At 42.5% G+C, this 15,051-nt stretch overlaps 1 long non-coding RNA gene and 1 pseudogene across 2 annotated transcripts; one reads left to right on the top strand and one right to left on the bottom strand.

Moving 5' to 3' along the window:
* Nucleotides 1-1,816: 1,816 nt before the first annotated feature.
* Nucleotides 1,817-13,931, bottom strand: LOC120616640 (uncharacterized). 2 transcript variants are annotated; one of them, XR_005656646.1, is made up of 7 exons: nucleotides 13,593-13,931; nucleotides 12,936-13,139; nucleotides 12,468-12,623; nucleotides 11,995-12,051; nucleotides 7,667-7,808; nucleotides 7,281-7,423; nucleotides 1,817-5,370 (listed from the first exon to the last, which is right to left on the bottom strand). It is a non-coding gene; the product is annotated as an uncharacterized LOC120616640 (long non-coding RNA). The 2 variants fall into 2 exon arrangements; XR_005656645.1 differs by having other exon boundaries at nucleotides 7,281-7,370; nucleotides 13,593-13,929.
* LOC120617125 (uncharacterized) lies at nucleotides 11,129-11,247 on the top strand (annotated as a pseudogene).
* Nucleotides 13,932-15,051: the final 1,120 nt, after the last annotated feature.

Raw genomic sequence — 15,051 nt, 5'->3', positions numbered from 1 at the left:
AACATGCAAAGAAACAGAAAGTATGGCCCACTCATAGGGATAAGAGAAATTCACAGAAGCCATCTCCATCAGCCCAGTGTCTGGTCACTGGGAACGGTGCCAGCCAGCTGGGATAAGAACTCACCACTCTCAGCGGGTGGTTATTTGAGACTAAATTTAAATACAAACTCAATCGGAATCTCAAAGGCTTTGGAGAGGAGCCTGGTAAGTATTCTAAAGGTCATCGCTAAGAACTCACGTGGGAAAAGCCAGGGAAGTTTGGGAAAATAGAATGAAGAGAGACTTGCTCTTCAATACACGGGAAAGCATTACAAAGCAACGGCAGTTACAACGCGATCTTATTAGCACAACGATACAATTGTTCCATTAAACAAAAATGCCCCAGAAAGAAATGGAGTGTTTACAAGCTATGAGACTGGAAATGAGAGAAAACCCAGTATAACCAAGCTGCTGGCAGCTCCAGGGTTGGAACAAACGAACCTCTGGTCCACAGTTATCTACTATACAAAAACCCCCAGCAACAACTCGCCTTGGCTCTCACTGATCTCTCTTAGATTAAGTGTCCATCCCAGGGACAACTAAACTGGGCTGAAAGGACAGGTGCTGTGGTTGGTCACCAGGGAATGTGCCAGCTCTAGGGTCTCAGCTTCTCTTTCTGGAAAGATGTGGGGAAGAAGTCAGCAGAATAAAGCAAAGCCACTACGAATGAAGATTTCATCCATGATACAGACAGTACTTCAAATCAGGAACAAAAAACAATAGATTAATTAAATGGTGTAGAGACAAGCAATTCACCAGAAAAATAAAAATCAGACACTTCTATCAAGCCACATCTTGTCAAGGAAAAGTGGGAAATGCACAATGGACAATTTATTTAAATTTTAAAATAGTTGTCTCCTGTAAAGAGAAAGAATACTTAATTTGCAAATAGGTACCAGAAGGAAATTTCCTGTGTTCTATTTCTTTCAAACAAGAAACAGCATCATTTCATTGTTTCATGGAAATTTACATGGCAGAATCAGTCACTGAATCATTTCTCAAAAAAAAAAAAAAATCGTTCTTGCATCCAAATTCCTGTATCTAACGCTTCTGAATCACATAATTAAAAAAAAATATACACCTCTGCAATGTGAGGACGCCTTAGAGCTCCAGGTATAAGGGGGACTCCTGACCTCAGGTCTTCCTGATACAGCTTCAGAGCTGGTTAATTCACTCTGCGCCATCACTGTCCGCGGCTTCTCTACCTCTGCTCACTGTCCCCAGAGTACCAGCCCTGATTCACAAGATGCAACCAACGGTGGTATCCAGATGGACGATGCCATTGTGCTCACGACAAACAATAACAAGCCCTTTCCCCCACGTCACCGAGAATACTTTCCGAAACATCCCATTGGCCCGTGCCAGGTCATATGCCCAGCCCGACAGAATCCTGGTAGAGAGAGATCACGGGCCACATCAAGTCTCTCCAACAAGAAACAGGGAGCGGCCTGCCCACCTGCTCAAGGAAGTCGGGCAGGGCATCTGGAAGCCTACTCTGGAGGCCCCGTTGCAACCATTGGGAGTAGGAATGAGAAGCGCATTTCCATGCACAGAACCACCTTCTGCATAGTGAGCACTGCTGTCCAGCTACTCCCGAGCAAGCCTTGGGTCGTCGGCAGCGCCATAGCCTGCCTTTGCATAGCTCACAAGCATGCTGTCATTAAGCCAGCTAAACCCAAGACAGTCACTTTTTAAAAAGGCGTTGTTTGGCTGTTATTGAGAGTAGACCAATAACAATGGGAAAATCATCTATGTATGCCAGAAAACAGTAAGAGAATAGATTAGTGTGGTACCTTCCCAAGACTTTTAATCAATTTTTTTCAGAGTTCTTTAAAGAAAAATATAGTGAACGCCCATTTACCTACCACTAACTTCAATAAGTGCTAGAATTGGACTATTTCTGATCCATCTACTTATGTATCATTTTGTCTTGAACCATCCTAAAGCTGCAAACATCATAACAGTTCGCCTCTCTGTATTCAGCACACATCCCAGAAACAACCACGAATATTCATAACCACAATTATCGCACTTAAGAAAATTAACTCTACTTCCCAAGTATTGTCTAATACCAATTCCACATCTAAATTCCTTTAATTGCCTCCAAAATAGCTATGTAGATGTCTTTTTTAATCCAGTCAAGGTTCATGACCTGCATTTGATTGTCTCACTAGTTTCTCTGAATCAAAAATAGTCCCTCACCTTCTTTTTTAAAATGACATTGCCTCTTGAAGGGGCCAGTTGTCAGTTGTCTTGTAGAATACCCCGCGTTCCTTATCTGTCTGATTGTTTCCTCCATCTGCCTTATTTCCTGTAAACTAAGAGACCGAACGCGGGATTGGATTCACGTTAAGTGTTCTGGCAAGAACACTAGAGTGCATCTCATCAAGAGGCATGTAACGGAACTACTGCTATGAGCGATGCTACATGCGGTCACCTGGTTAAAGTGGGCACTAGATCATTCCATTGTAAAGGTACACTTTTTCTAGGTACAGTGAGTGAGATATCCATGGGCGATACTCTGGCACTACACGAATAGCCTGTCTCCTTAGAATCTGGTGATTCTAACATCTACTGACAATCTTTGCCTAGATGCACTAAGGGTGAATTAGTAATCTGTCAAATGGTCATTCCTTCTACATTTATTAGCTGACATTTTTCAATAACAGACAGCCTTACTACAACTGGAGAGAGACAACTGCTTCTACTAAAAGGACAGGCAGAAAACCGAACTCTTTCCCTCTAAGTACAGAGTAAGGAGTTTGTGTGAGATTCGCTTCCAATGGTGGGAATGAGCTTAGCCCCTTTAACGTTTTCTGTGTATCGCTATGGACTCAGATTTTTGTTTACTCAAATGTTATAGGCAATTACGGTCATTCCATTTGACCATCGAGTTACCTCAAATTTGGCCAGTGGGAGCCCCTTCTAGCTACTCTGTGACCTCTGACACGTCCTCATTAATCTTTGCTGCTTCCTTGGTTTCTGACCTAAGCCTTGCTTACCTCAAGTACTCTCTTCAAGGGTCTAATGCTTTCACCTTGCTGCTGCAACTTGTGTTTTTCAAAGGCTTCATATTCTAACAATGAGTACCATTAGTATAAGCTATACATTATGTCACATTTTCAAAATTTGGTACCACATCACAATCGTGACTTCTAGTATTATATTATTTCTAGGGAAAAATAACTTATCCACATTTCCTAAATTGATAGGTTTCTCCTCTGTATTAATTCCTTTCTTTAAAAATAAAAGTTTTTTTCTTGAAAGCTTTCATGCATACAAAACACATATTTTTTCACTCCAATATCAATTACCTCGTGTTCAGTAAGTTGTGAGTTTGTAAATGTTTTATACTTTTGTTATATTCTTTATGTTTTTCCTCATGATTTCTCTGAGACATATATTTGATTTGTAGGCAGATACTAATATACAGGATGTTGTCAGGGCTCTCTCTCCATAGAATTTGCTGATATTTAGCAAAGCATGCACAAATTTTCCAATGTTCATTCCATTCATGGACAGCCCTCCACCCTCTACCCCATGTGTACCCTCTGGTGTCAACTAAAGACTGAATTTATACATAAAGGGAGTCTCCAAATTACTACATTTGTAAGGTTTCTCCCATGAGTTCTCTATGATGCGACACAATGTGACAGAATTTTCCACATTTGATGCAATTTAGAGTGTCTCTCTTGTGTGAATTACCTGGTTTTAGCGAGAGCTGACTTCTTGCAGAAGGATTTCCCACATTCATTACGTTCACAGGGTTTCTCCCCTGTGTGAGTTCTCTGACGTACAGTAAGGATAGAATTCATAGAAAAGGATTTGCCACACTCATTACATTCATAGGGTTTCAAACCTGTGTGAATTTTTTCATGTTTAGTGAGATTTGGCTTCACGCAGGTTTTCCCACATACATTACAGTCATAGGGTTTCTTCCCTGTATGAGATACCTAATGTATAATTAGGGCTGACTTATAGCAGAAGGATTTGCCACACTCAGTACATTTATAGGATTTCTCTTCTGTGTGCTTCCCATGAAGTACATGTAGGGCTGCTTATAGAAGGATTTCCTACATTCATTATATTTATAGGGTTTCTCCCATGTGTGTTCTCTAATAGTTAGCAAATTGTGACTTCCGTCAAAAAAGTTTTCACACATTCATTACATATGAAAATTTTCTCCCATTTTTTTATATTTTGTTAGGTTTGATTTCATATAGAAAGATTTCCAACAATTCTCACTCTCATACGGTTTCTCCCATGTGAATGAGTTCTCTGGTGACAACTGAAGTTTGATTTTGCATAGGATTTCCCACACTCATTACACTGACAGGGCTTCTCTCCTGTATGAAATCTCTGATGCACACACACATAAAGCTTCTTTTTTGACGACATTTTCTGCTGATCAGGTAAGGCTGAGTTCACAGGGGCTTTATCACATTCATCCAGTTTCTCTCCCAGAATTCCCTGAGGGTCAGTGGGTTGTGATTTCTGGAAGGTTTTTCCACATTTATTACTTTCACATGGTTTCTCTCTTGTGTGTATCTTCTGATGTTGAGCGTGATGCGACTTCTGGTTAAAAGCTTTCTTGCAAAAACGACATTCAAAAGTTTCTCTCCTCTGTGGGTTTTATGGAGTTGAGATGTAACTTCTTGTGGAAATTATTCTCATTTTCATTAGATTCGTGGGTTTTCTGCTCCCATGTTAACTTTCTGATGTTTAAAGAGGGTTCACTTCTCATACTAATTACCTTCAGGGTGATTCCCACTTGTGTGAGTTTCCTAATGAACTTCAAAGGTTGACCCATCACTGATATTTTCTCCATATTCCTTGTAACTCCAGGATTTCTCTTCTGTTTGAGCCCTTTTAGGTGTAATGACAGCTGCCTTATTAACGAAAGCTTCTCTGCATTCATTATCTCTGAAAGGTGGTCTTAAAGTTTGAGTTTTCTGTTGCTCAGGCAAGTCCTCATTATGACTTAGGCATTTCCCATCTCGGTTACATACATCAGCTCTCCTTCCAATACGAGTGTTTTCTTGCTTATTATCAAGAAGCAATTTCCCACATGCATTTATTTCATCAGAGTTCTTACTTGAGTGATTCCTATCACTAGTAATTAATTGTGAAACATTTTCTAAATTCGTTCCACATGAGCCCTATCGACAGGGTGTTTTTCTTGCAGAAACCGGGTTTGTGTCAAGTAAATCTTTTTCTGAAAACATTATCTCCCTCCTTAGTCAGTGTTTTTGGGTTGATGAAAAACTTGCCGCAAATGTTTACCTTGGTTTTCCTGGTTTCTGTCTAGTTGACCATCAAATTTACTGACTTCTAGAAATAAAAAAAAATTAAGTATACTTTTAAAATGTTAACACATTTCTTATGTAAGTATAATTTATTATATAATTGATTCTCGATTTTTAAGCACAAGCTCCTAGGATGAAATCTCAAGCATAAACAGAAAACACCTGCTATAGTAAAAAAGGAAGAGGACAACTAGCAATGAACAAACACCTATTTGCTATTTTAAAAATATGACCTTTAGAACCAAAAATAGAAGGGGAAACTAAACACAGGAAATGATGAACTGAAGGAAAAGCATTATACAGAAACTCAGATATTGGGGTGAGCCCAATAAAAACCATGAACAGGAAGTAGAGTGACAAGACTATTAGCATACATGACTGTTCAGAAGAAATATCGCAGGAAGTCTTAAGTGTGGGATAAAACCGATTATCTATGTCTATATAGATAACAGCCCACTATCTACATGCCAATGGATAAAATAAGACTTGTATCAGTTGTTCAAGATACCGTTACAAAAATACACAATAATTTTTTTTAATATTTATTTCCAATCACGAGTTACAAGTGTAATACAGATTACACTCAGCTAGACTGCTTTGCAGCTTCGTTACTACTAAAAACTCAGAGTACTCCAGGAAATGCATCTTTCCCTAGCCTCTCTCCCTCTCTCTCTCTCTCACACACATACACACACATTCATACACATACTTTTTTAAATCATGACTCTTAAAGTCCATTTTCTCAAACAGTGAAAGTAGTCACTTCCTATACTTCTCATTAACACACTTGGAAAGCGTTAACTGTATCCAAATAGTACCTGATAACTCTGAATTTCAAAATATATCAAACGATTTTGTTTACCTCTCCTAACTACAACCTATGCTCCTGACAGATTTTACTGTATCTCCAGTTGTATTTGAATTTGTCTAAGTAGATATATAGTTGGTAGCCCTCAAGAAGCAGTATGCATCAGGATTACCTGGAAATTTATTCAAAACTTAGGGTACAAACTTTCATGGTTCCATGACAATCTATATACCCTAGGAATTAGAAGCTACAGGAACGTGACGTAGGCTCATGTGCTTATAAAATGCTTCCTAAATAAACATACCTATCAGTGTCAATATATGAACATATCTACTATATATCTATGAAAGAGTAAAACGAGATCCTTCAGATGGGGACAAAAGCCTCAGGCAATAACCAGATGCTCTCTGTTGTCACAGTATATGATCAAATCTGAGTTGCTGTGACTTAGCCAATAGGTGAAGTGGGAATTGTAAGAAGGGAGGGATTCATGTTGGCTAGATTGATTAAGCACTTCCAAACAGAGGTGAAACTTCAGCTCAAACATAAGTATGTGTAAAAATAAGCACGATAAACATGAACTACATGGAGGCACAGTCCTACGCCCTTTCTTCAGGATCTAGAAAGGCAAACGTCAGGACGAGGTGCGGATGTGTGGAAAGTGTCTGAGTAAGACTTAGGAGACTGATCCGATGGAACTTATGATGAGTTTTTGAGCAACAGCACCAAGAACTTGAGTAACATGTAGTGGGAATATCTGCGGAATTAATAAATAATAAATAAATTCATCAATGCTTGGGGGACGTTAAACAGTCCATGAAAATGGAGGGAAAATGAATACTTGAGAAAGAGAAACCAAGAACTAAGGTCTGAGATGAGGCAGGCAGGGGTTCAACACTGGGCACAAGACGGTCAACTTCCCGAAGTCAGGCAGAAAAGGAAAGCGCTGGAACTCGAGTGATGAACACAGGTGTGAGCCAGGCTACATGAGGCGAGCTTACTTCCAAAGGTCGGAGGGCCCCAGACAGAGTTACTGAGATACAGACCAAGGGTCCCGACCTCTGAGCCAGCCTTCTGGAACCTGATTTCCACTGGCTTCTTTTTTCGCCTGGTAATGACTAACTCACCTGATCACTCGGCCTGGGAACCTTCCAATGGCCACAGCTCTTCTCTTTGCTCCAGCCTGGAGATCACCTCTGGCTTGGTGAAACAACACCCTGTGAGCGAGACAGGGTGAGACATCGGGCAAACTGATTGGACATCGGGGCCCCTGAAGGACAAGGAAGGTGCAGCTTCAGGAGCCATAAGATAAAGGTGCCCATCTGAGCCTTTCGTTAGGGAGATGAGAACACAAAAATGATCTCCGGGCCCAATGGGAACAACCACCTTTGGCTGATGAGATGGATGTACATATAAGTATCATTACGCTCCACCAAGGGCCGTCAATCTGGGCAGCTAAGAATAGGAAAAGAAATGCATGCTGGTGTAGCATGACACAGGGAAAACCACTCACCCACTGAGACCAGCTGAGCGCAGTTCTCCCGCATCACAGCCTGGTACAGGGGCCTCTGCGTGCCAGTCAGTTGTAGCCAGTCATCCAGGGTGAAGTTCGCAGTCATATCCTTGAATGATATGGATCCCTGACCAGCACATTTCTGTTCGAGCCAAAGAGATCAGTTATGCGTGGCATGAAAGAGATATCTGGGAAATAATTCTTAACACGTTTATGTTGAGAGTTTACCATAAATATTATATAGGTTGCCTATTCTATACCTTTATTTTACTTTGTGAGATAAAGTGATATCACGGCAGGAAAAGCTAGACAGTGTATCAACGTATTAATTCAAACAAACAAATCAAAATTTTACAGTTCCTACTATGTGTCTGAAACTCTCCTAGCTTGCCAGGAATGTTAAGCTACATCAATCCTTTTTTTCCTGCTTTAAGGAGCTTACATCATAGTAGGGAGACAGGTCATATTTATGAACATTTATCCTGTAATAAGATATTATGAGAACTATGCCAGGTTCACTATAATCAGTATTAAATAAAGGTAGAAAATACAGCTTTATTCTGTATTGTCAGGTTAGGCTCCTCTGAATGGTAAATGTTCACTGATGTGGCACCAGTGCATAAGCAAAGTCAGAGGCCTGAGGAGCACACAGCAGTGGATCTGGGCTTAGGGCTGTTGGAGACTAAGGGCCACAGAGGGATTTGGGACCACGTGACGGAGTAACTTGGGACTCAGGCTAAGTGATCTCCAAAACACTTCCTCACCACCGTGGCAGTGAAGTTTCGAGCACCCCTTATTTTAAAATAAATAATATATGCATCCTACCAATTTACACGGTAATAAAGTTAATTTATCTGTTGGTTTTTTTTTTCCTCATTCAAAACAACGTATTGTTTTCTTCCGATGGGAGAAAAACACTGGAATGTATCTTCTGCTCGCCACAGGTGGTGGGTGTGGCTACTGAAGACAACAGGGCCAATGAAGACGTGCGGGCGATCACCTGTACAGCTTGAGCAGTTACATCAAAAACAGGAAAGACCTCGGATCGACAACCTAGCCTTACAACTTAAGGAACTAGAAAAAGAACAAATTAAACCCGAACCTAGCGGAAGGAAGATAATAAAAAAGATTAGAGCAGAAATAAACAAAATAGAAAATAGAAGAATAGAGAAAATGAAAACAAAAGCTGGGGTTTTTTTTTTTTGAAAAGATGAACAAAATTGACAAATTTTTACCTAGATGGATTGAGGGAAAAAAAAGAGAAGACTGAAATTATTCAATCGGAAGTGAAAGCAAGGGCATTATTACTGATTCTGCTGAGATAAGGGATATTATAAGAGAGTATCGTGAACAACTGTACACCAACAAATCGGAAAACCAAGATGAAATGGACAAATCCTTAGAAACGCAAAACTTACCAAGACCATATCACGAAGAAAATAGACAATCTGAATAGACTTATAATTAGTAAGCAGATTAGAGCAGTAATGAAAAATGTCCCAACGAATAAAAGTCCTGGACCTGATGGCTTCGCTGGTTCATTCTACCAAACGTTTAAAAAAGAGCTAATCCCAATCCTTCCCAAACTTTTCCAAAATATTGAAGAAGCGAACATTTCCTAATTCAGTGTATGAAGCCAGCTTTACTCCAATACCAAAACCAAAAGATGCTGCAAGCAAACTACAGATCAATATTCCTTATGAATAGTGATGCAAAAATCCTCAACAAAATTCTAGCAAGCCAAATTCAGCAGCGTATTAAAAGAATTATACAGAATGACCAAGTGGGATTTTTTCTTTGAATGTGAGGATGGTGGAAAATACAAATATCAATTAAAGTAATACACCACGCATTAAAGAATAAAGAGGAAAATCACGTGATCATGTCAACTGATACAGAAAACGCATCTGACAAAATTCAATACCCATTCATAATAAAAACATTCAATGAAGTAGGAATAATAGGAAACTACCTCAACATAATAAAAGCCACATATGACAAACCCACAGCTGACATCACACTTGATGGTGAAATACTGAAAGCTTTTCCTCTAAGATCAGGAATAAGACAAGGATGCCTACTTTCGCCACTTCTATTTAATATAGTATTGAAGTTCTAGCCAGAGCGATTATTCAAGAAAAAGAAATTAAAGACTTTCAAATTGGAGAAGAAAAAGTAAAATTATATCTATTCAAAAATGATACGACATTATATGTAGAAAACCCTAGAGTCCACACACACACAAAAAAGCTTTTAGTGCTAATAAATGAATTCGGCAAAGTAGCAGGACACAAAGTCAACACAAAAAAACAGCTGCGTTTCTAGACAATAATAACAATTTGAAAAGGAAATTACAGAAACGATTAATTTACAATAACATCAAAAAGAATAAAATACTTAGGAATTAACAAAAAAGGTAAAAGACTTGTACAATGAAAACTACAAAAGGTTGCCGAAAGAAATTAAAGACATAACTAACTGGAAACACACCCATGTTTATGGATTGGAAGACTTAAAATGGGCAAAGAATTTGAACAGACACTTCTCCAAAGAAGATACAGCAATGGCAAATTAGCACATAAAAAGATGCTCAACCTCAGTGATAATTAGGGGAATGCAAATTGAAACAATGAAATATCACCTTACATCCATTAGAATGGCTACTTAAAACACACACACACATACAAAAACACAAAATAACAAGTGTTGGATAAGATGTGGAAAAACTGGAACCCTGTGCACTGTTGCTGGGGATGTGACATGGTACAGCAGCTTTGGAAAAGAGTGTGGCAGGTCCTCAAAAAATTAAAAACGGAATTCCCATATAACCCGGCAATTCCATTTCTGGGTATATACCCCAAAGGGCTGAAAGCAGGGTCTTGAAGAAATATGTAAACACCCACGTTTATAGCAGCATTATTCACAATAGCTAAAATGTGGAAGCAACCCAAGTCTCCATAGACAGACGAATGAGGTATGCATATAATGGAATATTATTTAGCCATAAAAGGGAGGGAGTTTTCACATAGATACCACATGGATGAACCTTGAAGACATTATGCTAAGTGAAATAAGACAGTCACAAAAGGGTAAATACTGTATGACACCACATATAGAAGTACCTAGAATAGTCAAAAACAGATTGGCAGAGAATAGAATGGTGGTTGCCAGTGACGGGGTGAGGGAGGAGTGGGAAGTTACTGTTTAATGGGTACAGAGTTTCAGGTTCGCGAAATTAAAAGAGCTAAGGGAATGAATGGTGGTGATGGCTGCACAATATTATAAATGTATTTATTTAATTCCACTGAATAGCATACTTAAAAATGGTTAAAATGTCAAATTATTATTTAAAAAAAATTTTTTTTATCCTCACGGGAGGACCACTTGGCCCCGTACAGATGGGAGGCTGGATGGGAAAGTCCCCAGAGTGAGACTACCACAATCTTCAAAAACATGACTGGAGTCTATGGCCACGCCACCCTGAACAAGCCCAGTCCCGTCTGATCTCGGAAGCTAAGCAGGGTCGGGCCTGGTTAGTACTTGGATGGGAGACCACCTAGGAAGACCAGGTGCTGTAGATGTAAAAAATAAAACATAAACAAAAAAGGGATTGTAAGCTGACAAGGTCCTTGCAATCTGTGAGGTCAACCAAGGGTTGTCCTCACCTAAAAAATATAAAAATAAAAGTAAATAAATAAAATAAAAGTAAGACTGGATAGGGCATAAACATTTGCAAAGACTGTGACTTTGAACTATCTGCTGTCCACCCCGTATAGCTGAAGGAGTTATTTTAAGGACATGCTGTCCATTTCCTTCATTCCTCCACACAGTCTTAGGTTTTGTCCTTGGATCGAAGCGTGTGTTCAGAGAGCTCTTACAGCATCCACAATGTCTTGGTCCCTAATAAAACCTCACTGGGCTCTGCCCTTCACTGCCAATGAAGAACAATTACTGGCAACAAAAGAGTTGCTACTAGGTTCTTCCCTATCGAAGACCTTCAAAGACTTTCTTCCCAAACTCCAACGCCAGGAAGTCTCCCTTGTCCCAGGAATAACTGGCTGGTTTTTCCTTGTGGCCAATGAAAATCCTGTGTAGAGCAGGAAGATCAAAGACACATGTGCTGTTCGCCTTTGACGATTACTTGACCTACACAGATAACAGCCACCTCTGCCTGCTAGTCAGGTGTCTCTCAGTCACTCTTAATTTACCTGTAAGCTTTTTTAAAAAAAAAAATCAATTTCCACTTTTCCATCTTAACATGTGAACACACTTACAAAAGCCATGAAATCCCCTGGAAAATAAAATAGGGGATCAAAGAAACAACTCACCTGAGATCTTTTCATTTTCCGTGTTCGTAGAATAGCATTGAAACTTGGGAGGCATACCTAGGAGGGGAGCGAAGGGGGACAGAACAGTGAGAGCTGGCTGGCCCTGCAGCTCCATGATTCTCCACCTAAAAACTCTACACACCAGCTGGTAATCTTTGATCACAGAGAGGGAGGGGAAGGTAACATCCAACCCTCTGCAACCCCTCCAACCTGCAATGTTCCCTACTGCTTTAATTATCACTAACACAGAAACATTTAAACCCGAATTATCGAGCAAATAATAGCATCTCAAAAGATGACATGTGGTGCCTACATTAAAGCTGATATTGCAGGGGGGGAAAAACCCAAAAGGCTATTTTGTGTGTTTCACTACCAATAATGTTAACCCCTTGAGTCCAAGAATCCTCATAAAGCTTTGGAAAAACAGATAGGTGCCTTAAACGTAGGTCTCTTTAAAAATTGTTTCTTCTCACTTGGTTGTTTCTCAAAAGGATCTCTTCAGATGAAATTTCTATCAGTGTGATTGTGTGGACAGCACCAAGCCAGGAGTCCAGGCCTCCGATTTCTCCCAATCAGCTCTTGTTGACCCTAGACAGGTCATTTCCGTTTTCACGTCTTTTTTTCCCCTCCTGTCAAATGAGACAAAAATAGATAATCTTGGCAAACCTTCCCTGAACTACTTCTCTTGACTCTGTAAGATCAGGAAAGACAAAACAGCACATCTCCAGCATGCCAGACACGGTGACTGGACGAGGTTAGAAAGAATGAGTGGACAAAGAAGAGAGGAGAAGGTGCCTTTTGGGGGCGGGGGTTGAAGATGAAAAGCTTCCCAGCCGCGGACTCCCCCAGCATCCCACCAACAGGTGACATTTCTCACGCAGTCCGTCCCTCGCCACCGCTCTCAGCCCCAGCTCCCTTCTCTCTTCTACAAAGTGACTCACGGCTTCTGAACGTGGTGAAATCACTCGAGCCTTGGCCTCTCTGCGCGATCTGCTTCTTTTCTGGGTTTCTTCTGCCTCTTCCAAGCTCGGATGGGTCTCGGGTCTCGGGTCATAGGTTGGAGGGCAGGAGGGGGTTCTTCCCGGTGAGATTCCTGTCCCTGAAGCCCTCCGCCTTCTGGGCGCATTGGTTTGTTCCAGCAGAGCCTAGGGGACAAATTCCCTTTAGCTGGAACCTCCACCAGGGGCCCCGGACCTGGCTTTCTAGGAACACGCAGCCGCCAGAAACCTCAGGCAGCATTTCTACGAGCGCAAAGCAGGAGGCTGAGGACAAAGGCAGGCAGCCTGGCCGCAGCGAAGAGCTCCCGGCCCCGGGACTGTGCAGAGCCGGGCTTTCCCGGGACGGCCGGCAGCTCTGCTGGACAGCGCTGGGGCGACGGGCAGGGAGGGTCCACGCGGCTCCACGGCGCAGAGTCGCCCACAGGAGCTAAGGAACCTCTAAGGAACCCCAGTATTCAAACCGCCGCCGGCAAGCCTCGGGCACGCACACTTCGGGTTTCTATTGGGGCCTGAGGAACGGGCGCCACCCAGGGACGCGCAGGAGGCAGCGGCGGGCTACGGACGCCGTGCCCTGCGGGCAAGGCGCAACACCGGTCCCACCTTGCTCCCTAGTCCGCGGGGCCCTGGGCGGCCTGTCGCTCCGTCCTCTGGGTCCGATTCCGGCCGCGTCGGTGGTTACGAGGCTGGAGACCCCGCGGCAAGCGCGGCCTCGCCCCGAAACGCGGCTCTTCCCGTGCGTCGGCTCCGGCCCCCCATTCAGTGTGGACACGGCACCCACCGGGGAGCGCGGCCTGACCCGGCCCGGGCGCTGCGACCCTCTCGGCAGCCTTGGGCCGCCCGCGCAGACCACGGCCCGACGTCCAGGACACACGCGGGACCCACGCCCGCCGGCGCCCGGGGACGCCAGAGACCAGCCGCGCGCCCCGCGGAGGGCCGACGCGCGCCTGCGCACAGAGCCCGAGGCCGCGCGCGCCGCAGCCCCCGCGGGAGGCTCCGCCCACCCCGCCCATCCCACATCATCCCCACCTCCCCAGGCCCCGCTGCACCCTCGCTGCATCTTCACACCACTCCAGCCCGGCTCTGCGGGACTTCCTCCTTGGGGAATGCGGGGCCGCCTCCCAGCCGCCGAGCAAAGCAGAGATTCGAGAATACAGAAGAAAATTTAACCAAGTTAGCACAGCCAAGCAATTTTTAAAATGTGGATGAATAAAAGAAATTAAAGGGCGAGAGGAATTTTGAGATGCGACACACGAGAATTGAAAGTGGGTCAAAACGCACGCCAGCGAAAAGGATGAAAAGAGTAGCTCACATTCTCCCTGAGGTGACTGTGCTGAACCGTCAGGCGCCTGTTTTGTAACATTGTTACCATAAAGAAAACGAAAAAAGTATCATGAGGAGCCAGAAAGCAGGCCGGGGACATAGGGTATTTAACATTTTACCAAATGACAAAGGGGCCTTTGGGACTGGTGGGAGAATAAAGTATTAGAGACATTATGTTAGCTCAATCCATAACCCCTCTCAAGTACAATTAGGGCTAAACCTCTAGCTCACATGTTAGAGGGTTTTACCTGGATTCAAGATTTTAAAATTTAAAAGAAATTCTTAAAGCATAAGTGAATGTTAGAATTCCCTTTGGGGATGATGGCCATGTTTTGGAACGCGGTAGAGGAGGTGGTTGCACCACATTGTCACTGTACCAAATGCCGCTGAATTGTTCACTTCAAAATGGTCATTTTTATGTTATGTAAATTTCACTCAAAAAAGGAAAAAGAATCTGCATGTGATTCTGCCGCAAGGGTCCAGAATATTAGGACCGGCCTCTAGAAGAAGCAGTTAGTCGTGTCTAGTGGTAAGACAGATGTGGGCCATCCCTTCCAGCTAAGGTTTTATAATGCTCCTGTGACACTCCCGGAAAAACTACTCTAAGTCTTACAGATATTGGGATGTTGGGCTCATAGTTTGCTGAGATGATTCTGGGCCAATAGGCCCAGAATCATCTAATTACCATCTTCTGTGGATGGAAATCATCATGTTTGCTGGTCTTCACCAGGCACCTTCA

This window comes from Pteropus medius, unplaced genomic scaffold, assembly GCF_902729225.1.
Source record: "Pteropus medius unplaced genomic scaffold, Ma_sr-lr_union100, whole genome shotgun sequence".
Taxonomy (NCBI): domain Eukaryota; kingdom Metazoa; phylum Chordata; class Mammalia; order Chiroptera; family Pteropodidae; genus Pteropus; species Pteropus medius.
The sequence above is the reverse complement of the archived record's forward strand: the minus strand, read 5'-3'. Positions and strand labels throughout refer to the sequence as shown.